Source organism: Panthera uncia, chromosome D1 (genome assembly GCF_023721935.1).
Source record: "Panthera uncia isolate 11264 chromosome D1, Puncia_PCG_1.0, whole genome shotgun sequence".
In the NCBI taxonomy this organism is placed as follows: domain Eukaryota; kingdom Metazoa; phylum Chordata; class Mammalia; order Carnivora; family Felidae; genus Panthera; species Panthera uncia.
The window spans coordinates 70,119,924-70,145,476 of record NC_064808.1 but is presented as its reverse complement, the minus strand read 5'-3'; positions in this window follow the sequence as shown (position 1 = coordinate 70,145,476).

Here is a 25,553-nt window from a genome sequence, read left to right as displayed (position 1 = left end):
TTTGTAAGCCTTCTGATCCTAATAAAAACAGGGCAAGGACCCTTATTTGGGACTCTAGTCTTTTCCTGGACATTAGCCATCTCTGCATCCTGCTCTTTTGCTGGCCAAAAGAGAATTTTAGACTTAGAGCCTATGACAAGAGCCATGTAAAGAAAAAAATAAATTTGGTGTATTATCTTTTTTTTTCTCCAAATTCATTAATTAGAATAGCATAAAAGAATGCAATATATATATACATGTATATATACACATATATGTATATATATGTGTATATATACGTGTATATATGTGTATGTGTGTGTGTAAGTAATCTAGTGTTATCTCAAAAGCTAGCATCATGCTAAATATGAAAACTCTAAGTTCTCATTTAAGTCATAAACTATTGTGATCACTATCACTAAACATTATTGGGTATAGTTAGACCAGTGAAATCGTAAAAATATGCAGTTATACAGGTAGAATCCCTTTTGAGTATGCCTTTTTTCTGCTTCCTGTCTGTACTCTAAAACAGTAATTAACACCTGAATTGGTCTCAAGAAACCCTCATAATACATAATACCCTAAAACTGAGTTATTCCCATTTGGATAGGCATATGAATGACCTTTGTGATAAGGGTAAATGGATCACAGGCAATCAAGGGGCTCATAATAGCAATGCTGTTATACCAGTTATAAATATTGGATTGAATTGTAGTGCTAATTGAAGCAAGGGAAGGAGAGAGCAAGTGGTTGTTAACAGTCATTCTGGTGACAACCATAATCACCATGATTATGGGGTAGACTAGTTTCTTAGTCTTATACTGAAACTTCTACAATGAGAATTAGAAACGAAGTTTTGAGTTCTGAAGTCAAGTCATAGGTGGATAATGAGTACATCTCTGTGTTAAATATTAAAAGGATTATTTAGCTCTTGTAGCTAAGAGTCAGGCCTGTGTCATGATTGAATAGTTGCAGAGAGAAAAAGCCATTTTAACATAAGTAGAGCTGAATTGCTTTGAAAAGTTTACCTCATTACCTGTAAGGTTGCCTATTTTGTGTGGTTTGGAGCAAAAGACAGGTATGTAGTAGATCTAGGTTCTGATGTAAGGCTTTTCTATTTGTTTCCATGTTACTACCTACAATCAGGTAGAAGAAGGAATTGATATACTGTCCAGAATGGTATATCATGAACACCAACATGAAAGTGGATAGTTGCTGAACTAGGGGATATAAAGTTTTTTGTCTGATAACTGACGTGATTCACTGGGTTTCTTCTTTGTGCTCCATTTTCTTGTAATGTTAGTCATTGAGAAACCACAACAACCCAAGTAAGACCGAGTCCTATAGGGATGGAGATTTGGTTCCCCTCCTTTAAGAAAAATTCCTAAAGTAATGGCAGTGGGTAAGGAGAATACAGAATGGGTTCTAGAATTAACAGTTTTGGTTCTGTTATTGACTCCAGTGGTGAAAACCATAGCCATTATGTTTTAGTGTACTTAATTATTTTTCTCTTTCTTTGGTACTATTTCCAAACAGTATGATGGGAATTAAGGTTATGATTTAGGTTCTATGTGAGGGTATCACCTGAACTATGTAGTAATGGTAGGGCTTCATATTTCCCTGTTTTGTTCTGTAATAGGTAAAGAAAGCAGCTCCTTAGGTTAAATTCACTTTCAGTTTATACATATGATAAACAAGTAAGTAAATGTTTCTGCGTTGTCTGTAATGATATGGAAAGATCACCAAGACATCCTGGTAAATTGAAACAGCAAGAGAGAATATTTTTTAATGTTACCTTGAAGAGTAAGGTGTGTGTGTGCGTGTGTATGTTTGTACGTGTGCTTTTACACTCACATAGACATTTGTTCAAATAAAAATCATGCTTCTTAAAAGGTACGTAGTAAATATCCTTTGGAGGAAAAAAGGGTGGCTGAGGGACAGAAAAAAGAAGAATGTCTTACTTTTAATTAATATTAATCATCTTTTGTAAAAGCTGTAAATTATTATATTTAACCTATATGCATACTTTACATATTCAAAAAGTAAAATTTAATGATAAAAACTACTTAACATCCTTAATATCATATTAGTGGGCAAAAGAGGAAAATTTCAGAAAATGCAAAAAATGTTTTAATTAAAATTGTACATATAGTGTTAAGTTTTAAACATCAAAAAAATTGAGAGAAAAGTTTTTTTATCATAAGAGTAGTGTATGCAAGCCTCAAAAGACAGTATATGGTATATAGTAGGCATTCAGTAAACATTTGTTGAATGAGGAATTTACTTATGGTGAAATACCAGAAACGCTCCCATTAGAATCAGGAAAATATTTGGTCTCCACTATCAAATGTTACTCCTTAAAACAGAGAAGTGGGGTCCCTGGGTGGCTCAGTAGTTAAGTGACCAACTTCAGCTCAGGTCATGAGCTCTCAGTTCATGAGTTCGAGCCCTATGTCGGGCTCTGTGCTGACAACTTGGAGCCTGGAGCCTGCTTTGGATTCTGTGTCTCCCTCTCTCTCTCTCTGCCCCTCCTCACTCATGCTCTGTCTCTCAAAACAATAAATGTTTAAAAAAATTAATAAAAGAGTGAATCTAAAATTATTAACCAATTAGGTAAGACAATGAAAGATATACAAAAACTTGAAAATACGGAAAACAAGAAAGTACCAACTAAAAAGCTGTTAACCTAGAAAATCTAAATAGCTACTAGAATTAATAGAATTTGCTATTATCATAGGCTGACAAATTAATATCTATTTTTTTAAATGTTCATTTTGAGAGAGCAAGTGCAAGCAGGGGAGGGGCAGAGATAGAAGGAGACACAGCATCCAATGCAGGCCCCACGCTGTCAGCACAGAGCCCAACATGGGGCTCTATCCTACCAACTGTGAGATCATGACCTGAACCAAAATCAAGGGTCAGATGCTTAACAGGCTGAGCCATCCAGGCATGTCTAATATCTTTATATGGAGATATCTTCTATATTTTAATTATATAATCATAATTTTAAAACTTAAGAGCTACACAGAACTGCGAATTTCTTTACATATTTCCAAATATCCTACCCAAATCACATAATATTTATAATCAGAAAACAAATATTCTTTCAATCCATTGTATTTAATAACTTGCTAAGAATTCAGTTATGTCTCATCAAATATATTTTAGGAATCAGGTGTTTGTTTTCTTTTATGTATGACCTAGTAACAGCCAACCATTAAATATGCACCCAAATTTAATTTATTAATCAGTGGTCAATTAATAGTCTTTGAATGTCTTCTCTAATTATCAGAGTACTAATTTGGCATTAATGTTTCAATTAAAATGTTGGCCAGGAAGGACATCTGGAAAAGTTTACATCTACTAAGGGCTCTGTAGTAGATTGTAAGAATGGCTAAACTTCAACTCTTTGGTACCCCATCTTTTGCAATGTCACTTTAAAGCTCTTCCCATTAAGAACTGTGGTATATTGTAGTATAGTGCCCCACCCTGTTGTCTAGCTGTCCTTGGAACTTGCTTTGGCCAGTAGAATGTGGTGGAAGTGATCATTGTGCCAGTTCTGAGCTGAGACTTCAAAAAGTTTGACGCAGCCTTTGAAACCCTACCTAGAAGATGAAAGAGCCTGTGCTAAGCTGCTTGAGGACTATTGGTGACATGGATCAACTCAGGCTTGTTCTGCCAGCTGAGTCCCCAAAGTGATAGTACCTAAATAAGTTTCCTGCTTAATGTACAGCACAGGAAAGCCTAGCTGATCCCAGACCAGAAGTTCAGATCTATTTTCAGACAAATAATTGGTTGTTCTTTGAAGCCACTAAATTTTGAGGCAGGTACACAACAATGGCTAACTGATGCAGACTCAGACATAGAAAATGGAACACATTCTGGTATTTTTATCTTTGAGAAATTACCATTGACTTGAGGGTTAATCGTTCCCTAGCTCTTGAGGCTACCATAGGCCAGATTATGATTAAAAACCATGGAAACCATTGAAACTCCCCATAGATCATAACATAGAGGCACATTAATCTAGAGCCAGATTTTAACAACTTCTAAAACCCTAGTCTAATTTTTCTACTGTGTGTTTAGCTCACTTTCATTTTTGGCATGACTGTAGGCTTACCCTTCTCTAATGGAAAAATGTACTATTCAAGGTAGACACTTGCTTTTTAAGTTTTATGGGTTTAAGGTTAGTTCTTATTTTCTATGTAACAATGTACCCAATAGTAAGTGGACAAACTAATCTAAAGGATTTTATCCACTATTGTACCCAATAATGAGTATGCAAAATTAATCTGGATGATTAAAAGGAAGGGATGGAAAACAGAAGGAAGAGACCACTCCATTCCAGTAAGGGATCAAAAGAGCAATAGAAGTGGTGCCTGGGTGGCTTGGTTAAGTGTCCAACTTCAGGGTTAAGCGTCTGACTTTGACTTGGATAATGATCTCGTAGTCCTAGGTATGAGCCCCAGGTCGGGCTCTGTGCTAACAGCTCAGAGACTAGAGCCTGCTTCAGATTCTGTGTCTGTCTGTCTGCCTGTCTCTGTCTCTCTGCCCCTCTGCCATTCAGGTTCTGTTTCTCAAAAAATGAATAAATGTTAAAAAAAAAAAGTTTTTTTAAAAAGAAATAGAATAGAAATAGAAATTTTTTTAAAAAGAAAGGTGAACAAACCTCACTTTTCCATGTGCTTACTTATTTTTTTCTTTTTAAGAAAGAGCACACATGGTCATGTGGAGAAGGGACAGGGGGAGAGAGAACCTCAAGCAGGCTCCATGATGGGTGTGGACTCTGGGCTCTATCTCCCAACCCTAAAATCATGACCTGAGCTGAAATCAAGAGTTGGGTGTTTAACTGACTGAGCCTCCAGCCCCCTCCATGTGACTTACTTTTAATTGTTGCTGCTTGATGTCTGAGATAAGCTTCTAGCCAACCACAAGATAAATTTTTACTTTAACAATAACACATTTGTTTCTGTTTTTTTTGCATCCAAATATTTAGCACGTATCACCTATTTCTGTATACTACGCATGTACTTGAGTTTCAAATACTCTTGCAAATTACCTTTGGTTAGTCATTGTCAATCACTTATGGTGGTACCTTCCTGTTTGAGTAGACTCTTAAGAGATTTGTCACTTAAAAAGAAAAATTTGGCACTTCAAACTAATCTAGTGGTGTGCTGGAGCTGGCTCATATGTACTGACAAGAATCGTTTTCAAGAATTTTGCTAGTTGACTGTCAAACATAGGTTTATAATATACTTATATACACAACTGTTTCAGAGATGCAGTTATTAAACTGTAAGCAATTTGTAATTTGTAAGCAAATCCCTGAATGTGCCTGACACAGAACATGTGTATTGCATCAATACATATCAGTTATTGTATCAGTAACTAACCTTGATTTCATTTTATTTTTCTTGATTTTTGTTTCTAACTTTCTCAAGTTACATCACAGGGCTTATTTTAAAGGACATCTTTTATATATTTTGGTAAGTAATTTTAAATTAGATGGAAGGCAAAGATAAGTCAATCTAACTTAACACAGTGGTCTATGGTTATTATTTTATTCTCTTCCTCAAAGGGGTCCTCAAAGACTGTAGTTATAGTTACAACTTGCTGACCCCTTTCTGGTGATACTTCTATCAAGTAGCTCCTGTTAGGTCACAGATTTTTATTACTTCAGTACTGTCAAAATTGGGCATGAAAATGAAAATGTTTATGGAGTTTTTCTACATTCTCTAGAATAATTTCATGTGTTGTGATCGTTGATTTGGAATAGTATTCCACTGTCTGGAAGTACCATAGTTTATTTGTCCATTTACCTACTGAAGAACATCTTGGTTGCACCTAGGTTTGGGCAATTAAGAATACAGCTGCTATCAATGTTCTTGTGCAAGTTCTTATGTGGACTTAAGTTTTCAACTCGTTTGGGTAAATACCAAGGAGCATAATTGCTGGATCTTCTGTTAGAGCATGTTTAGTTTTGTAAGAAACCTCCAAAGTGTCCCCCAAACAGCTTTGCCATTTTGTGTTCCCACCAACAATAAATGATAATTCCTGTTGCTCACATCCTTGTAGCATTTGGTGTCATCAGTGTTCTGGAATTCAGCCATTCTATTAGGTGGGTAGTATAACTTCTCATTAATTTAATTTGCATTTCTTAATATATGATGTGGAACATATTTTCATATACTTATTGCCATCTGTATATCTTGTTTTGAGATATTTAAAGTCTCAGGCCTATATTTTGATCACGTTTTCTCAGTGTTCAGTTCTTTGTATATTTTGGGTAATGGTCCTTTGTTAGATGGATTTTTTTGTTTATTTACAAAAGAAAAATTCTGTCTGTGTCTTGTTGTCTAATTGTCCTGATAATATCTGCAAAGTAGAAATTTTAAATTTTAACTCCAGCTTTATGAATTACTTTTTTTTAACATTTTATTTTATTGAGAGAGAGAGAGCATGAGCATGGGAGGGGCAGAGAGAAGGGGAGACACAGAATCTGAAAGAGGCCCCAGGCTCTGAGCTGTTAGCACAGAGCCCAACGCGTGGCTCAAACTAAAAAAAACGTGGGATCATGACCTGAGCCAAAGTTGGACGCTTAACCAACTGAGCCACCCAGGCACCCTGATTATGAATTATTTCTTGCATGGATTATGTCTTTAGTGTTGTATCTAATAAGGCACCATCATACCCAAGGTCATCTTGGTCTTCTCCTGAGTTACCTTCAAGAGATTTTATAGTTTTGTATTCTATATTTAGGTCTGTAATCCATTGTAAGGAAATTTTTGTGTAGTTCGGTAAGATCTATGTTTAAACTATTTGTTCATGTGAATGTCCAGTTGTTCCAGTATCCTTTGTCAAAGAGACTGCATTTGTTCTTTGTATTGCCTGTACTCCTTTGTCAAAGATCAGTTGACAATATTTATGGGGGTCTATTTCTCTATTCAGTTCCATTGATCTATTTACTTAACCAGTCTCGCATTCTCTGTAATCTCTTTTTCTTTGAGTATGGTTGACAAACCATACACTCCCTTGGCTATGGTAGGTTTATGGTAAATCTTGAAGTCCTGTAGCATCAGTTCTCCAATTTTGTTCTTCAATAGTCTATGTTCTCTTCAATATTGAATATTTTCCTTCCATGTCTTTTGCCTCGCCATGTGATCTGAAGAGTCAATTTATCATAACCATAAAATAACTATTAGCTTGTCAGTCATTGTATAGGAAACTTGTGGATATGGCAGTAAGGTGCAGGTGAGAGGGAGCTTTCCATAATTTTAAAGTGAAATCCTTATCTTTTAATGGGCCTGTGTTTCGGGGCTGTGTTCTTCACAAGTGTTTCCCCAGTGGTATACCATTTTTCCTAGTTCTCCTAATTTCCCTTCACACTTGCAGCATTTCCATTCATTTCCTTGAAGACCTGACCCTTAGGGAGTGCCCGCTCATTCTGCTGCCCTGCCCTTTGGTAAGATAAGTCTAGAGGTGCCTGAAATAGGAATTGTGCACTTCCTTCAGAGGGATAAGATGACATCCACCTTTCTCCTGTGGAGGAAGCTTTGGCACATACTGTACAGTGATGACCCTTCCACTCTACTTTGACATCATGAGAGGATCTTTTTGGCATCTTCAACATTAGAATCTATTGGGAGTTGTTGGGGAGGAAGAATTTATTATACCCTTCAAGGTCCTTCTAGCTACACAAAGAATCAAATTGACATGAGACAGAATAACAGAAGAAATAAGAACATATGTACAGGGAATCAACACAGATATGGAAATTCCAAAGACCAGCAACATTATCCTTATATGAACCAAGAGTCTGAGGATACAAAGGGGAGAAAGGCCATTAGTAGGAAGGTAAGAGATATTAAGAAAATAAAGGTTGCCCCATTATTCAGATAAATGTTTTCAGGTGAAGAGGAATCTGTTAATTACTCTTTCTGGTACACGCAGGCAGTTGAGGGGCATAAGGACCCTTTCCTGAATCTGCTGGGTTTTGATTGCTTTTAACCCAAATGTCCATTTTGGGGAGGCCTTCCCTCAGCTCCCAAAGGATTCTGGAGCTAATGTCCACAAATGTTGTGCAGCCCCCAAGACTGCAGCCCCAATGAGTTTCTTACTCTCATGCTCATGTACATTCAGTCTTGGGAATCTATCAAAATTACCATTCAAATGTTTGTATTTGTTAATGGCTCTAAGAAGCTCCTGTAGATAAGCAGGTCTTGGTTGTGACCCTCTGGATATGCCTGACCCTAATTTCAAGGTAGCAGTTTGCCCTGCAACCTCAGTTCTCTGATTGGTACACAGACAATTATTGGTTTTCAGTTTTTCTAGTTTTTTTTTCTTGTAAAGATGAGAGTAAAGACTTGCAGGTAATTTACATTTTGAAGCAGAAACTGTAAGTCTTGTTTCCCTACTTACTTTCATGTTTTTTTTTTCTTTTTTAAACCATGATTAAAAGGTCCTCAGTATGAAATCCTACTTCATCTGCAAGCTATAAAATTGGTCTGCCTTTGAAATATTTATATGTGAATACATATACATGTGTATGTATTTCCACTATATACTTGTTGAGTCATGAGGTCATAAAGAATAAGGTCATTTTCACATATTCAAATGTCTTTCTTACTGTGAGAAACAAATGCCAAAGATTCTGAATGTCTTTTTTTTTTTCCTCCTTGTACTTTTATTGAGTTTACCACTTACTAGGTGATCTTGTCAACAAACAAAAATAATAATAAAAATCATCATCACCATCAAATAATGCCTTCCATGAAGGATTGCTATGAATATTAACTGATGCAATCTATGAAAAGTGTCTTGTGAGGACTCAAATCTAGCCATTCTTATAGATTAAGATCACTGTCAGTTGATAATACAACTGTTTTATTGGAGGTATTGACAGGACATGAATGTAGAAGAAATCCTTTTTTTTTTTTTTTTTTTTTTTTTTTTTTTTTTTTTTTAAAAAGCATCACATAGTATCACATAGGATGTAGGATTTTTTTTAAGTTTTATTTTCAGAGAGAGAGAATGACAGCAGAAGAGGGGCAGAGAGAGAGAGGGAGACAAAGAATCTGAAGCAGGCCCTAGTCTCTGAGCTGTCAGCACAGAACCCCATGTCTCAACCCCAGGAACCACAAGATCATGACCTGAGCCAAAGTCAGATGGTTAACCGACGGACCACCTGGGCACTCATAGGATGTAGGATTTTTAAACTCCTAATGTACATGAAAAAAAGCATATAACTTTGCTAAATAGACATATTTGGGAAAGGCACTCCATGTAGAGGGAACCTCATGTATGAAGGTATGCTGTGAAATTTGGAGGCAGTTAGCAAACATAAATGGAAAGAAAATTGGAAAATCTAAGAGTAATGACATTTACTTGACCTTCTTAAATGGAAAAAGGAGGGAGCAAGAGCAAAAATCATTACTTTAGCTGTCCTGGAAAAGCAGAATGGTAAAGCAGTTATATATTCTTCTTTCCTCCTGTTTCAATGGTTGTACATTTTGTTTATTGATGTTCCAGTTTTTCTGAGAAACCCTTTATCCCACTGAAGTACTTTTATCTGTTCTCTACAATGGCCATTGTTTATACATTTTCCTGATTGTCTTCTTTTTTTTCTTTCTTAGACTTTCAATCATAGGCGTTAAGTTTAAGCTCTTGGCCAGTGATTGAGTTAGGTGTCTGAGAAAAGATATGAATAAATTAGTTTGTCTATATGAAAATTATCTGGTAGAGGAGAAAAACAAGCAAAACAAAATGAAAATGAACAAAACTATCTGGAAATAGTTCACTACAATATAAAAGGCTTGGGTACATGGAATACAATGCTTCCAAAATGGAAGCAAGGAAAGCTTTGTTGAAAACCTCCTATGGACTAGGCCTAGTGTGGTTTATATTTACGTAATCCTTACAATCTATGGCACAATAGTTTTTTCTCTATTTTACAATTAGCGAAAATAATATTCCGAGGGTAAGAAAGTGGTTGAGGTAATAAATAGTATGGACTTCTTGAGTATAGATTTCTGTGACTTGCTTAACTCTGAATTCCTTCTGCCTTACAGTGTTCATGAGACAAACAAAATGCATATTTCCTGACTGAATGAACTCAAAGTCATGTTTTCAATGTCAAAAGTATAGAAATCCTAGAGGGGAGTAGTTCATTCTGCTTTAGGATGAGGAGGTATATGGGCAAAGGAGAACTGAGAGAAACTTTCCTTGCAGAAATTGACCTTTGACCTGGGTCTTTTAGTAATTAAATACTTGATTATAAACTCCTTATTGCAAACATAAAACTCATTTTAAAGAAGTCTATAATTCTATAATTCCTTGAGATATTTGGTAACTTCTTGGCACTCTGAATGATATTGAAGAAAAATGATCGTGAAAAAATAATGTTTTTGTTTCTGGCTTTTTGCAACAAATTAGAATTCTCACTTTTTTCCTTTGGAGAAAGTCATGATTTCTTAGAGACTTTCCAAATAATGATTCTCCTATCATGTATTTCATCCCTCTTTCACTCCTTAGAACTTTGATTCTTAAAAAATTTTGTAATGCATGCTCAAAAACATAAGCAGACTTAACTTTAATAGGCTTTCTTCTGAAAATATAATTTACTTTACCTTTTATTCTACCATCCCTTCATTTAAATATTCTCCTAGGGGCGCCTGGGTGGCTCAGTCGGTTAAGCGTCCGACTTCAGCTCAGGTCACGATCTTGCGGTTTGCGAGTTCGAGCCCCGCGTCGGGCTCTGGGCTGATGGCTCAGAGCCTGGAGCTTGCTTCCAATTCTGTGTCTCCCTCTCTCTGCCCCTCCCCTGTTCGTGCTGTGTCTCTCTCTGTCTCAAAAATAAATAAACGTTAAAAAAAAATTAAAAAAAAAATATTCTCCTAAAGAGTAATGATTTGTCCAAAAGTTTTCACACAGAGCTGAATTCTTGAGTTCTGATGTCTCTCAAATTCCATTTATTTCTAAATCTTTAGGTTGGAGTACTACATTCGCTGACTCCTAAAATAGGTTTGTGAAAAAGACTAGTATCTTGATTTTCTCCAAGACTTCTTACTCTACTTATTTTGGTCTCTTTATATTCACCAAGGAAAGCATCATGGGAAGAACTTCAGTTTAGTTTGACCTTCTCTTATATTTTTCATCACGTCCATGCTACCAATTTTGGCATCTCATGTTCGGTCTTCAATTTTCAGTAGTTAGACTCAAATTTAATCACCTTCAACAAAATATTAATCACTTTTAGAGAAACCATTGCCTTTCTTCATTCTTTGACAGTGTTATATTATTACCCTTATCCACAAACTTCTTGAAGTGGAGTATTCTCATTCCTGATAATTCTTACTGTGAATGTCTTTTTATTCCAGTGGGATTTATATTTATAACCCATCAGTTTCTATAGCTTTTCAAATGTCGACAGTTGATATTCTCATTGCACAAACAGAAATAGAGAATTTGCATCTTCCATTCTTTCTTGCACTTGCTGCGATATATGCTGTCTTCAAGCATTGCCATTTGAACAGTCCAACTCCCCTATGAGAAATGTTTCTATTCATCTAAATGTTTCTTGCTTAAGTGACTCTCATTTACTCTTCTTTGAATCCTTGGAGACATAAGCAATAACCGACTAATAACTGACCTCATCTTTCTTTCTAAATGTTTTTTTGGAACATTGCCTGCTCTTCTCCAGAACAGCACTTTTCAACGCATGTTATTCCATGGAACAATGGCTTTGTCAAGGCTAGGAAAGGAAAAAACAAAAAGGTTCTGTGGTGAAATGAATTCAGTCACTGCCACAAAACTAGCCTTCTTGTTGGATGCACATTTACTAACCTATTAATGACCCTGTAAGCTTTAAAGCAAAGAAGCCTGCTTTAGCTTTCTTACTTGGAACTTCTCAACCTCATTTCACCGTGGCTTAATTTTTCATCTTAACTCTATGAACATTCCATGAAAAACATTTTGGGAACTACTAGATCGGTTTTCCTTTTTTGATATTTTCAACACTTACCTATTTTCCACGATTTGTTGATTTAATTATTTTCAAAGTCAGTATATTTTGAAGAGTTATAAATTGTGCACAATATTCTGGTAAGGGTCAGATGAATTTAAAATAGAATGGAGAAAATTCTTTCAGACCCTTGCAGAGTATGGTAACTTTAATATATTTTGGTATCCTTCTCATTCTTTCCTATACTGAGGAAAACTACCAATGCATGGATGCCAAAATCAAATGGTAATCTGCATTCATCCCCAAGTTTTTCCTCCTTGTTTATTAGCCATCCAATCAAAAGTGCAACTTCTTTACATTCTCATGATTACATGATATAAAAATGGCACTGAAGACAATTATATTGAAATATTCCTCTATTGCCATATACTTGTTAGTGTTGACTATTCCTGTAAGGTTACAGAGGTTAGTTCTTCTCTTTTAAGATCAAGAGAACAAGATGAGTTAAGGAATTGGGCCAAAGCAAATCTTTGAATCCCTGAGACATTAGCTGGTGCTTAATTCATGAATTTTTCTACTTTTCTAGCAAGCATCTCGCAATTGTTCCAATGCAGGGCAAAAATGAGAAATGTAAATTAAAGTATGAGGAATCAGTGAAGTATGAATTTGACAATTTGATAGGACTTCTCCTCTCCATACAAAATGTCAATCAAGATCACAGAAAACGGTTATTGATTTCATTTTGATAATCTCACCTTCCATATGAAGCAAAACAGATCTTTAGAATTTATTTTGCTTCGCAAGTGTTTTAAGAAAGGAAAACTTTCTAATTGCCACCTTGGTGTTTAATTTAATTAGGAATTGAAGAGGATAATACCAAGTAACTCATTGTAAAAATTGCATGGCTTAGGGGCTTTAAATTCTTTTAAAAAAAAAATTAGTGTTTATTAGTTTTTGAGAGAGACAGAGACATAGAGCAAGCAGGGGAGGAGCAGAGAGAGAGGCAGGCACAGAATCTGAAGCAGGTTCCAGGTTCTGAGCTGTCAGCACAGAGCCCAACGGGGGACTCCAGCTCACAAATTGCGAGATCATGACCTGAGCAGAAGTCAGATGCTCAACTGACTGAGCCATCCAGGCACCCCAAAGGGGCTTTAAATTCTTAATGGTACTTCCCGTGTACCTTTTCTAATAGATTAGTTTGGGTGTGTATATTTATAAAATTATAGCTTAGGCCTTTACTCTTAGAACCTTCCAATACATTTCTCATATTTCTGTTATCTTTCTAAATTTAGATCCATTAAGGATGCTTCTTTCTAATAATTCACTTATAGGACCCAAGTGAGTATGGGACAAAGCCACACTATTATGATGGCATTCAGTGCCCTTCTCGGCCTGGGACAAACCTTCCTCTGCCTGTTCGCCAGAGCATCCTCATGGCTCCACTTGTGCACCACACACATTGTACTCTCTGTAACGTTGTGCAGTGTACAGACCTTGACATGAACTGCAGCTGAGGATGCCTTTTGGAGTTTATGATGTGACATTTCTTCTCTGCTCATTCTTTTATCTTACACTGAATTTTACAGTAAGTTTTTTCTTTTCAAGTTCTGGTATTTTACACTGTTGTCCATTTTCAGATGCTCTTGTTTGAAAAGACTTTTCTGTTTTCAATCTTTAAACTTGCAGGCATTCTTCAGGATCAAGTTAAGACTACACCCATTCTCTCTAAAGACTACTGTGACTTACAACTGTAACTGCTTATTGTGAATTATCAGTATTTATTTTTTACATATTTTTTTTCTCAAGTTTTATTTGCTTGTAACAACTAGTAGGGAGTATATTGGTTTCCTGTTACTGCTGTAATAAATTATCACAAGCATGGTGGCTTAAAACCACACAAATTTATTGTGTTAGAGTTCTAGAGGTTGGAAATCTGAAATGAATGCTACTGGGCAAAAATCGAGGTGTCATCAGGGCTATACATTTTATTTTTCTAGAAGTTTTAGGAGAGCATCTATTCCCTTGCCCTTGTAGGTTTTAGAGGCTTGCTTACCTTCCTTGGTTCATGGCCCCTTCTTCCATCTTCAAAGTCAACAGTGTGACATCTTCAAACTCTGACCATTTTGTTTTACTTCTAAGATTCTTACATGATTCTGCTCAGCCTACCTGGATAATCTGTGATAATCTGTTTAATTCCATATCCTTAATTTAAAGACAAAATTCCTTTTGTCACATAAGGTAACAAATTCACAGGTTTTGTGGTTATGACCTAGTCCTTTTTGAAGGGTTGTTATTCTGCTTACCATACCTACTCACCGTTGAATCTAGAACATCTTGCATGGTTCCTAGTTCAAACTTACTATAAAATTAATGAGTATTCTAGTTATTAGTTTTCGATTCGATTTTTATATTATGAAATTCCGGAGGCTAGGTAGCATGTCTTAATAATTTCTATATCCCCATGTTTTACTTAATGCCTAGTGTATAATAAATTAAAAATAAAACTTTATTGAACCAATAAATTGTGTAAGAGACACAACAGAATTCAGCCTCTAATGAAAATGTCTAATGAACTGTTTATGCATATAAAAAAAAGACTTTCTAGGTGTTATGATTTGGGGTCTGTTAAATCCTCTTCCAGATTAATTTTGCATCCTGTGAGTCAGAAGGGAAAGTGGAAATCTTAAAGTGCTGGTAGGCTCTTTTGGAATAGCTAGGCCCTCTTTGATCCCCTTCTTGCATCATTTCTGAGCTAATGTCTCAGATCCATTATCGATATTAGTGATGCAGATTGTAGTTCATCATTTTATGTAATTCAGACCTGCATGGACTTGGTGAAGTGCAAAAAAAAAAAAAAAAAAAAAAACCCCAGAAAATCTGAATAATGTAGGAATATAATACACTATTTGGAAATATCAATGACCTTATAACCTTAAGTTTTTGAGTGGTTGTTGTATTTTATATTTCAATTTTCTTGGGTAGTCTATGGGTCCTAACCATTGAATTCTGGTTCAAGAGATGCATCTAAAAGGTATGCCAGAACAACATGATTGAATTCAAGGAAACCTTGCCATCCTTATGTTCATACCCCATAATTACGGTAATTATCACCTAAAAACACTTACTGTTATTCCACTTTCAAATTAAGGAGCACATAAATGCTATGATATAATGAAATATTACTTCCTTGCTGACATTCAGTGCAGTGCTCGGCATATAGTAGTTACTCAGTAAATACTTAATGAAAGCCATTCATACTAGTCTGTTATCCCTGTTCCTGATATCTTCTTCACTCCTCTCATCTTGTGTAACCACTGTGTAAATTTCTCTATGCCAGTTAAGGAAATGCTACATGGTTTCTGTAACATGAACCAAGTTTTCATCACTTAAAAATGTTATTTATTCAAAAATGTTTTGTTTCTTCTTAAAACGATATATATTGGATCCCATGTATATATATACTCTTACCTTCCCAAGCTTGAGTCAATCCAGTAACTCCCGCTTCTCTTCAGAGGTCTGAGGAGTGTTCTATGAAGATGTCATCGGCATTTTTTATGTTCATGAGTTATACTTTGGAATTGTAAACATCTAGTAGAAGAAAATGTTCATTTTTTTATTTTCATACTCTAAGTATTTTAAAAAGGCAAAATTATCTCTTATTGGTTCATTAATATGCTATAGTCATCCCTGAGTTCAAGACTCCTAAAATGCATTTCTTCTTTGTTCCACCTTTTCAACTTTGCTTATTTTTCCATATGCAGCTATAGGCCTTTTTATTAGCCTTTCACAAATAGTGCTATTAGGTTTCCTCTAGTGATAGAATTGGATACTTAATCACTTACCTCAGTTTCCCAGTCTCTTCTGAATATTAGAATCACTTGGGCATGTATTTAAATACATAGATAATCAGATCTTTGTCCCAGAAATTCTAGTTCAATAGTGCTGAGCAAAGGCTTAGGAGTATATACTGCAGTGTTCACAGAACTTTTCTCTAGGGAATTTAAAGAAACACTAACTTTCACTGATGATTCAGGACATTAACTGTACCAGTAGTAGGATGCGTCCTTAAAGTCACATAACTCAGCTACACTTTGAGGGCTCAAATCTCCTGTATACATTTCTACCACATAGTCATACATTTTATGCTTGTGAAGAAGTGTCTTCTACTTTTTATGGCCTGGGTACAAATCATTTCCTAATATGGAGCCACAATGCATTTTCTTAGAGTTAGTAGCTTTGACCTTTGGGGATACAACATTAGATCTTCCTTCTAAAGGACAACCACTCACTTAGGAAATAAAGTCTGTTGTATCTGACTGACCCCTTTGTTTTCTAAAATTCAAGTCTTCAGTTCTGTTGACATTCCCCAAAAGGCAGCCCCTTGGCCCATATGTTCAGTATTGTAGCCACTACCTACATGTGACCATTTGAGAAAATGAAATGTGGTTAATGTCACTAATGAATTGAGTTCACAATTTTACTTCAATTTACATTTTTTAAAATAAATTAAATTTATTGTCAAATTGGTTTCCATACAACACCCAATGCTCATTCCAAAAGATGCCCTCTTCAATACCCATCACCCACCCTCCCCTCCCTCCCACCCACCATCAGCCCTCACTTTGTTCTCATTTTTTAAGTCTCTTATGCTTTGCCTCTCTCCTACTCTAACCTCTCTTTTTTTTTCCTTCCCCTCCCCCATGGGATCCTGTTAAGTTTCTCAGGATCCAGATAAGAGTGAAACCATATGGTATCTGTCTTTCTCTGTATGGCTTATTTCACTTAGCATAACACTCTCCAGTTCCATCCACGTTACTATAAAGGGCCATATTTCATTCTTTCTCATTGCCACATAGTACTCCATTGTGTATATAAACCACAATGTCTTTATCCATTCCTCAGTTGATGGACACTTAGGCTCTTTCCATAATTTGGCTGTTGAGAGTGCTGCTATAAACATTGGGGTACAAGTGCCCCTATGCATCAGTAACCCTGTAATCCTTGGGTAAATTCCTAGCAGTGCTACTGCTGGGTCATAGGGTAGGTCTATTTTTAATTTTTTGAGGAACCTTCACACTGTTTTCCAGAGTGGCTGCACTAGTTTGCATTCCCACCAACAGTGCAAGAGGGTTCCCATTTCTCCACATCCTCTCCAGCATCTATAGTCTCCTGATTTGTTCATTTTGGCCACTCTGACTGGTGTGAGGTGATATCTGAGTGTGGTTTTGACTTGTATTTCCCTGATGAGGAGCGACATTGAGCATCTTTTCATGTGCCTGTTGGCCATCCGGATGTCTTCTTTAGAGAAGTGTCTATTCATGTTTTCTGCCCATTTCTTCACTGGATTATTTGTTTTTTGGGTGTGGTGTTTGGTGAGCTCTTTATAGATTTTGGATACTAGCCCTTTGTCTCATATGTTTTTTGAAAATATCTTCTCCCATTCTGTTGGTTGCCTTTTAGTTTTGTTGATTGTTTCCTTTGCTGTGCAGAAGCTTTATATCTTCATGAGGTCCCAATAGTTCATTTTTGCTTTTAATTTCCTTGCCTTTGGGGATGTGTCAAGTAAGAAATTGCTGTGGCTGAGGTCAGAGAGGTCTTTTCCTGCTTTCTCCTCTAGGGTTTTGATGGTTTCCTGTCTTACATTCAGGTCCTTTATCCATTTTGAGTTTATTTTTGTGAATGGTGTGAGAAAGTGGTCTAGTTTCAACCTTCTGCATGTTGCCGTCCAGTTCTCCCAGCACCATTTGTTAAAGAGATTGTCTTTTTTCCATTGGATATTCTTTCTTGCTTTGTCAAAGATGAGTTGGCCATACGTTTGTGGGTCTAGTTCTGGGGTTTCTATTCTATTCCATTGGTCTATGTGTCTGTTTTTGTGCCAATACCATGCTGTCTTGATGATTACAGCTTTGTAGTAGAGGCTAAAGTCTGGGATTGTGATGCCTCCTGCTTTGGTCGTCTTCTTCAAAATTACTTTGGCTGTTCGGGGCCTTTTGTGGTTCCATATGAATTTTAGGATTTCTTGTTCTAGCTTCAAGAAGAATGCTGGTGCAATTTTGATTGGGATTGCATTCAGTGTGTAGATAGCTTTGGGTAGTATTGACATTTTGACAATATTTATTCTTCTAACCCATGAGCATGGAATGTTTTTCCATTTCTTTATATCTTCTTCAATTTCCTTCATAAACTTTGTATAGTTTTCAGCATACAGATCTTTTACATCTTTGGTTAGATTTATTCCTAGGTACTTTATGCTTCTTGGTGCAATTGTGAATGGGATCAGTTTCTTTATTTGTCTTTCTGTTGTTTCATTATTAGTGTATAAGAATGCAACTGATTTCTGTACATTGATTTTTGTATCCTGCGACTTTGCTGAATTCATGTATCAGTTCTAGCAGACTTTTGGTGGAGTCTATCGGATTTTCCATGTATAATATCATGTCATCTGCAAAAAGTGAAAGTTGACTTCATCTTTGCCAATTTTGATGCCTTTGATTTCCTTTTGTTGTCTGATTGCTGATGCTAGAACTTCCAGCACTATATTAAACAACAGCGGTAGAGTAGACATCCCTGTCGTGTTCCTGATCTCAGGGAAAAAGCTCTCAGTTTTTCCCCGTTGAGGATGATGTTAGCTGTGGGCTTTTCATAAATGGCTTTTATGATCTTTAAGTATGTTCCTTCTATCCCGACTTTCTCGAGGGTTTTTATTAAGAAAGGATGCTGAATTTTGTCAAAGGCCTTTTCTGCATCAATTGACAGGATCATATGGTTCTTATCTTTTCCATTATTAATTTGATGTATCACGTTGATTGATTTGCAAATGTTGAACCAGCCCTGCATCCCAGGAATGAATCCCACTTGATCATGGTGAATAATTCTTTTATATGCTGTTGAATTTTATTTGCTAGTATCTTATTGAGAATTTTTGCATCCATATTCATCAGGGATATTGGCCTGTAGTTCTCTTTTTTTACTGGGTCTCTGTCTGGTTTAGGAATCAAAGTGATACTGGCTTCATAGAATGAGTCTGGAAGTTTTCCTTCCCTTTCAATTTTTTGGAATAGCTTGAGAAGGATAGGTATTATCTCTGCTTTAAACATCTGGTAGAACTCCCCTGGGAAGCCATCAGGTCCTGGACTCTTATTTGTTGGGAGATTTTTGATGACTGATTCAATTTCTTCGCTGGTTATGGGTCTGTTCAAGCTTTCTATTTTTTCCTGATTGAGTTTTGGAAGTATGTGGGTGTTTAGGAATTTGTCCATTTCTTCCAGGTTGTCCAGTTTGTTGGCATATAATTTTTTATAGTATTCCCTGATAATTGCTTGTATTTCTGAGGGATTGTTTGTAATAATTCCATTTTCATCCATGATTTTATCTATTTGGGTCATCTCCCTTTTCTTTTTGAGAATCCTGGCTAGAGGTTTATCAATTTTATATTTTCAAAAAACCAACTCTTGGTTTCATTGATCTGCTCTACAGTTTTTTAGATTCTATATTGTTTATTTCTGCTGTAATCTTTATTATTTCTCTTCTTCTGCTGGGTTTAGGGTGTCTTTTCTGTTCTGCTTCTATTTTCTTTAGGTGTGCTATTAGATTTTGTATTTGGGATTTTTCTTGTTTCTTGAGATAGGCCTGGATTGCAATGTATTTTCCTCTCAGGACTGCCTTCGCTGCGTCCCAAAGCGTTTGGATTGTTGTATTTTCATTTTTGTTTCCATATATTTTTTAATTTCTTCTCTAATTGCCTGGTTGACCCATTCATTCTTTAGTAGGGTGTTCTTTAACCTCCATGTTTTTGGAGGTTTTCCAGGCTTTTTCCTGTGGTTGATTTCAAGCTTCATAGCATTGTGGTCTGAAAGTAGGCATGGTATGATATCAATTCTTATATACTTATGCAGGGCTGTTTTGTGACCCAGTATGTGATCTATCTTGGAGAATGTTCCATGTGCACTTGAGAAGAAAGTATATTCTGTTGCTTTGGGATGCAGAGTTCTAAATATATCTGTCAAGTCAACCTGATCCAATGTAGCATTCAGGGCCCTTGTTTCTTTATTGACTGTGTGTCTAGATGATCTATCCATTACTGTGAGTGGGGTGTTAAAGTCCCCTGCAATTACCACATTCTTATCAATAAGGTTGCTTATGTTTGTGAGTAATTGTTTTATATATTTGGGGGCTCCCATATTTGGGGCATAGATATTTATAATTGTTAGCTCTTCCTGATGGATAGACCTGTAATTATTATATAATGCCCTTCTTCATCTCTTGTTACAGCCTTTAATTTAAAGTCTAGTTTGTCTGATATAAGTATGGCTACTCCAGCTTTCTTTTGACTTCCAGTAGCATGATAAATATTCTCCATCCCCTCACTTTCAATCTGAAGGTGTCCTCAAGTCTAAAATGAGTCTCTTGTAGACAGAAAATAGATGGGTCTTGTTAGTTTATCCATTCTGGTACCCTTTGGCTTTTGGTTGGTGCATTTAGTCCATTTTCATTCAGTTTTATTATAGAAAGATAGGAGTTTAGAGTCATTGTGATGTCTGTAGGTCTCAGGCTTGTAGTGATGTCTCTGGTACTTTGTCTCACAGGATCCCCCTTAGGATCTCTTGTAGGGCTGGTTTAGTGCTGATGAGTTCCTTCAGTTTTTGTTTGAGAAGACCTTTATCTCTCCTTCTATTCTAAATGACAGATTTGCTGGATAGAGGATTCTCGGCTGCATATTTTTTCCTTTCATCACATTGAAGATTTCCTGCCATTCCTTTCTGGCCTGCCAAGGTGCAGTAGAGCGATCTGTCACGAGTCTTATTGGTCTCCCTCTATATGTTAGAGCACGTTTATCCCTAGCTGCTTTCAAAATTTTCTCTTGATCCTTGAATTTTGCCAGTTTCACTATGATATGTCATGCAGAAGATCGATTCAAGGTATGTCTGAAGGGAGTTCTCTGTGCCTCTTGGATTTCAATGCCTTTTTTCCTTCCCCAGATCTGGGAAGTTCTCAGCTATTATTTCTTCAAGTACACCTTCAGCACCTTTCCCTCTCTCTCCCTCCTCTGGAATACCAATTATGCGTAGATTATTTCTCTTTAGTGCATCACTTAGTTCTCTAATTTTCCCCTCATACTCCTGGAATTTTTTATCTCTCTTTTTCTTAGCTTCCTCTTTTTCCATAATTTTATTTTCTAGTTCACCTAGTTCTCTAATTTTCCCCTCATACTCCTGGATTTTTTGATCTCTTTTTCTCAGCTTCCTCTTTTTCCATAATTTTATTTTCTAATTCACCTATTCTCTCCTCTCCTCTTCAATCTGAGCTGTGGTTGTCTCCATTTTATTTTTCAGCTCATTTATAGCATTTTTTAGCTCCTCCTGGCTGTCCCTTAGTCCCTTGATCTCTGTAGCAATAGATTCTCTGTTGGCCTCTATACTGTTTTCAAGCCCAGCGATTAATTTTATGACTATTATTCTAAATTCACTTTCTGTTAAATTGTTTAAATCCTTTTTAATCAGTTCATTAGCTGTCGGTATCTCCTGGAGATTCTTTTGAGGGGAATTCTTCCATTTCGTCATTTTGGATAGTCCCTGGAGTGGTGCAGAACTGCAGGGCACTTCCCCTGTGCTGTCTTGAATAACTTGCATTGGTGGGGGGGGGCCACAGTCAGACCTGATGTCTGCCCCCAGACCACCGCTGGGGCCACAGTCAGACTGGTGTGTACCTTCTCTCCCCTCTCCTAAGAGTGGAATTCACTGTGGGGTGGCGTCGCCCATCTGGGCTACTTGAACACTGCCAGGCTTGTGGTGCTGGGGATCTGGCATATTAGCTGGGGTGCACAGGGTGCACATGGGTGGCAAGGTGCACAGGGGCGGGGGGGGGTTGCGGCGCAGGCTCAGCTCACTTTTCCTTCAGAGATCCGCTTTGGGAGGGGCCCTGTGGCACCGGGAGGGAGTCAGACCCGCTGCCAGAGGGATGGATCCACAGAAGCACAGTGTTGGGTGTTTGCGCGGTGCAAGCAATTTCCCTGGCAGGAACTGGTTCCCTTTGGGATTTTGGCTGGGGGATGGGCGAGGGAGATAGCGCTGGCGAGTGCCTTTGTTTCCCGCCAAGCTGAGCTCTGTCGTCAGGGGCTCAACAACTCTACCTCCCATTGTCCTCCACCCCTCCTGCTCTCCGAGCAGAGCTGTTAACTTATAACCTTCCAGATGTTAAGTCCCGCTTGCTGTCAGAACACACTCCATCCGGCCCCTCCGCTTTTGCAAGCCAGACTTGGGGGCTTTGCTTGGCCAGCGGGCCGCCCCTCTGCCCTGGCTCACTCACACCAGTCTGTGTAGGGCACACCGCCTCTCTGCCCTTCCTACCCTCTTCTGTGGGCCTCTCGTCTACACTTGGCTCCAGAGAATCCCTTCTGCTAGTCTTCTGGTGGTTTTCTGGGTTATTTAGGCAGGTGTGGGTAGAATTTAAGTGAACCACAGGACACCGTGAGCCCAGCGTCCTCCTACGCCACCATCTTCCTCCCCTTCAAAGAACTTAAATTTACATTTTAATAGTCATATTATAGGTAAGTATGAGTTAAAGTGAGTTCAGAATATAGAGACCTCCTTAGGAAATTTTTTCTAGTTTCATGAAAGAGTAAAACTCAGGTTTCCAAACAGACTTAATTACATGTGAAGAAGAAAACTGATTGCAATGGGAAAAGTAATTCGATTTTGCAAAAGGTTGAAGGTGTGTGTTGAGAGGATTTTTTTCCATAATATATATGATTTGCTGGAAAGTACTTTCAGAGAACCTAACATAGTTGGTAATAACATTTGGTTGATGGTGGTTAGATGTTTATGTGATTGAAAGGAAGTTAAACTTTATTTTAGAGGCAGTGAAGGATTACTGAAAAATTTTAAGCAAGGAAGGCCAGTGTCCAGGGGGATTATATTGGTGAGGGATGGAAAATTTTCTACTTATAATCATTAAGTTTGTTTGTAAAATAGTAAGGCACTGGAATTTTTGAAGAAAGGGTGAATGAAGACTTTTTGCTGTGGAAACACAAGTAGAATAGGCATAGGTTCTAAAATAGAGAAAATATTTTCAGACTAAATAGAATGGCTTGAAGTAGTTCAGTAAGTTTAAGATTGGATAATACTAGGTTATACCATGAATGACACTTTTGGTAGAATTTTAACTGGAAACAGGAAATGAATTACAGCCTATGATAAGATGTTAACTCAATTGTTATATTGGTATATTAAATTTGAGTTTTATCCTATTCACTTATAGTCTGTATTTAACTCAAGCTTTTGTTTTCTCGTCCTCATGACTTAAAGTTCTAGAAGGAAATGATTTCATTGTTGTTTGGACATCACTTGGGACTCTATTGCAGAACAAGTAGATATAGAATGATTAATTTCGTAGGGTGAGGAAAAGACAATAACAATGTGATTGTGGAATATTTAACATTTTCAATTACATTTGAATATTAAAACTAATTTTTATGCTGGTTATTTTAACATAATACTGTCACCATTTTATTTAATGTTTCTAATGTTTAATGTTTTATTCCTGTAACTAGATTCTTTGAACAACTTGACTTTTTCCTTTTTTCCTAACATAAAATTAGAGGAAAGCAAAGTGTTCTGGTCAAGAGCCTGTTAACTGTTTTTCTCTCTGGGTTTTCAATGTTATGATTCTAATTTTCATTGTAAAACTTAAGGCTATTTAGATATTTTTTTTCTTGTTCTTACTCTAAGCTATTTTAAACTGAAGGCTACATGCATAAAATGATCTACTAAACAATAGGCATTTTGATGACATTTGCTATGACCTTTTTCATTTATTAATCCATTTAATATTTATTGAACTTCCTACATGTTCTAGGCACTACTCCAGATAGGTACATGACTCAAAATAGTAAACAGATTATTTGTCATCTTGGAGCTCACTTCTACTGGGGAGTGTAATGAACATATTAAGAAATCAGTATATCAATAAAATACAGTCAACATAAAAAAAAATACATAATGTAACATACTACACAACATAGTGTAATATCAGATCATAAACCTTAACAGTGAGGGGAAGATTGAGCCAAGCTGTTGTTTTGGCCATGATGTGAAAGTGGACCTCTCTCTGCAGCTGAGACTTGAGTAACTACCTTTGCAAAGACCTGGGGGAAGAACCTACCAAACAAAAGCAAGTACAAAATGCTAATACAAAAATGTGCTTAAGATAATAGTATTAACTTCTATGAATTCTCTGCATTCTAGAAGTACTCAGTAAACATTTATTAGATTGTTGAATTGTTGAAAGTAGTTCATTGGTGTTTTTTTTTTTCGTATGACATTTTTTGAGGAACCTCCACACTATTTTCCAGAGTGGCTGCACCAGTTTGCATTCACCAACAGTGCAAGAGGGTTCCCTTTCTCCACATCCTCTCCAGCATCTATAGTGTCCTGATTTGTTCATTTTAGCCACTCTGACCGGTGTGAGGTGGTATCTGAGTGTGGTTTTGATTGGTATTTCCCTGATGAGGAGTGACGTTGAACATCTTTTCATGTGCCTGTTGGCCATATGCATGTCTTCCTTATGACCCAGCAATAGCACTGCTAGGAATTTACCCAAGGGATACAAGAGTACTGATGCATATGGGCACTTGTACCCCAATGTTTATAGCAGCACTCTCAACAATAGCCAAATTATGGAAAGAGCCTAAATGTCCATCAACTGATGAATGGATAAAGAAATTGTGGTTTATATACACAGTGGAATACTACTTGGCAATGAGAAAGAATGAAATATGGCCTTTTGTAGCAATGTGGATGGAACTGGAGAGTGTTATGCTAAATGAAATAAGTCCTAGAGAGAAAGACAGATACCATATGTTTTCACTCTTATGTGGATCCTGAGAAACTTAACAGAAAACCAGGGGGAGGGGAAGGCAAAAATAAAAAAGAGAGGGAGGGAGCCAAACCATAAGAGACTCTTAAAAACTGAGAACAAACTGAGGGTTGATGGGGCGTGGGGAGGTAGGAGGGAGGGGAGGGTGAGTGATGGGCATTGAGGAGGGCACCTGTTGGGATGAGCAATGGGTGTTGTATGGAAACCAATTTGACAATAAATTTCATATTAAAAAAAAAAAGAAAGTAGATCACTGAAGGAATATATTCTGTTTGCAATATCTAACATCAATGACAATTTACTTTACATATAATACATAGGTATAGATAAATATGATCACCTCAGAAATTCAAATATCATAAGTTATTTCCATGATTTAAGTAAAAAGGTAAGATTACTTCTAGTAATTATTCTTTCCCATAACTTCCTAAAATGCCAAGCCACATTTAGAAATACTTCCATTTTTTTTTTTCCTGAAGACACTGCTCTAAGTTTTGTTCTTTCTTCATTTCAGTGACACTTGTTAAACTTGGTGTGATTGTGTGTGTGTATGAGTGTGTGTGTGTGTGTGTGTGTGTGTGTGTGTAAGGATTTGAATTTTTAATATGTTCATAATTATGGTCCTACACAATTCAAGAAGTTTGGGTATTTTGAGGTTACAAGAGTTTACTGTTTTTAATTCAGGAATAAATAACCTCTTAACTAAAATTTAGAGGAAGAATTGCCATTTGGATTTTTAGGG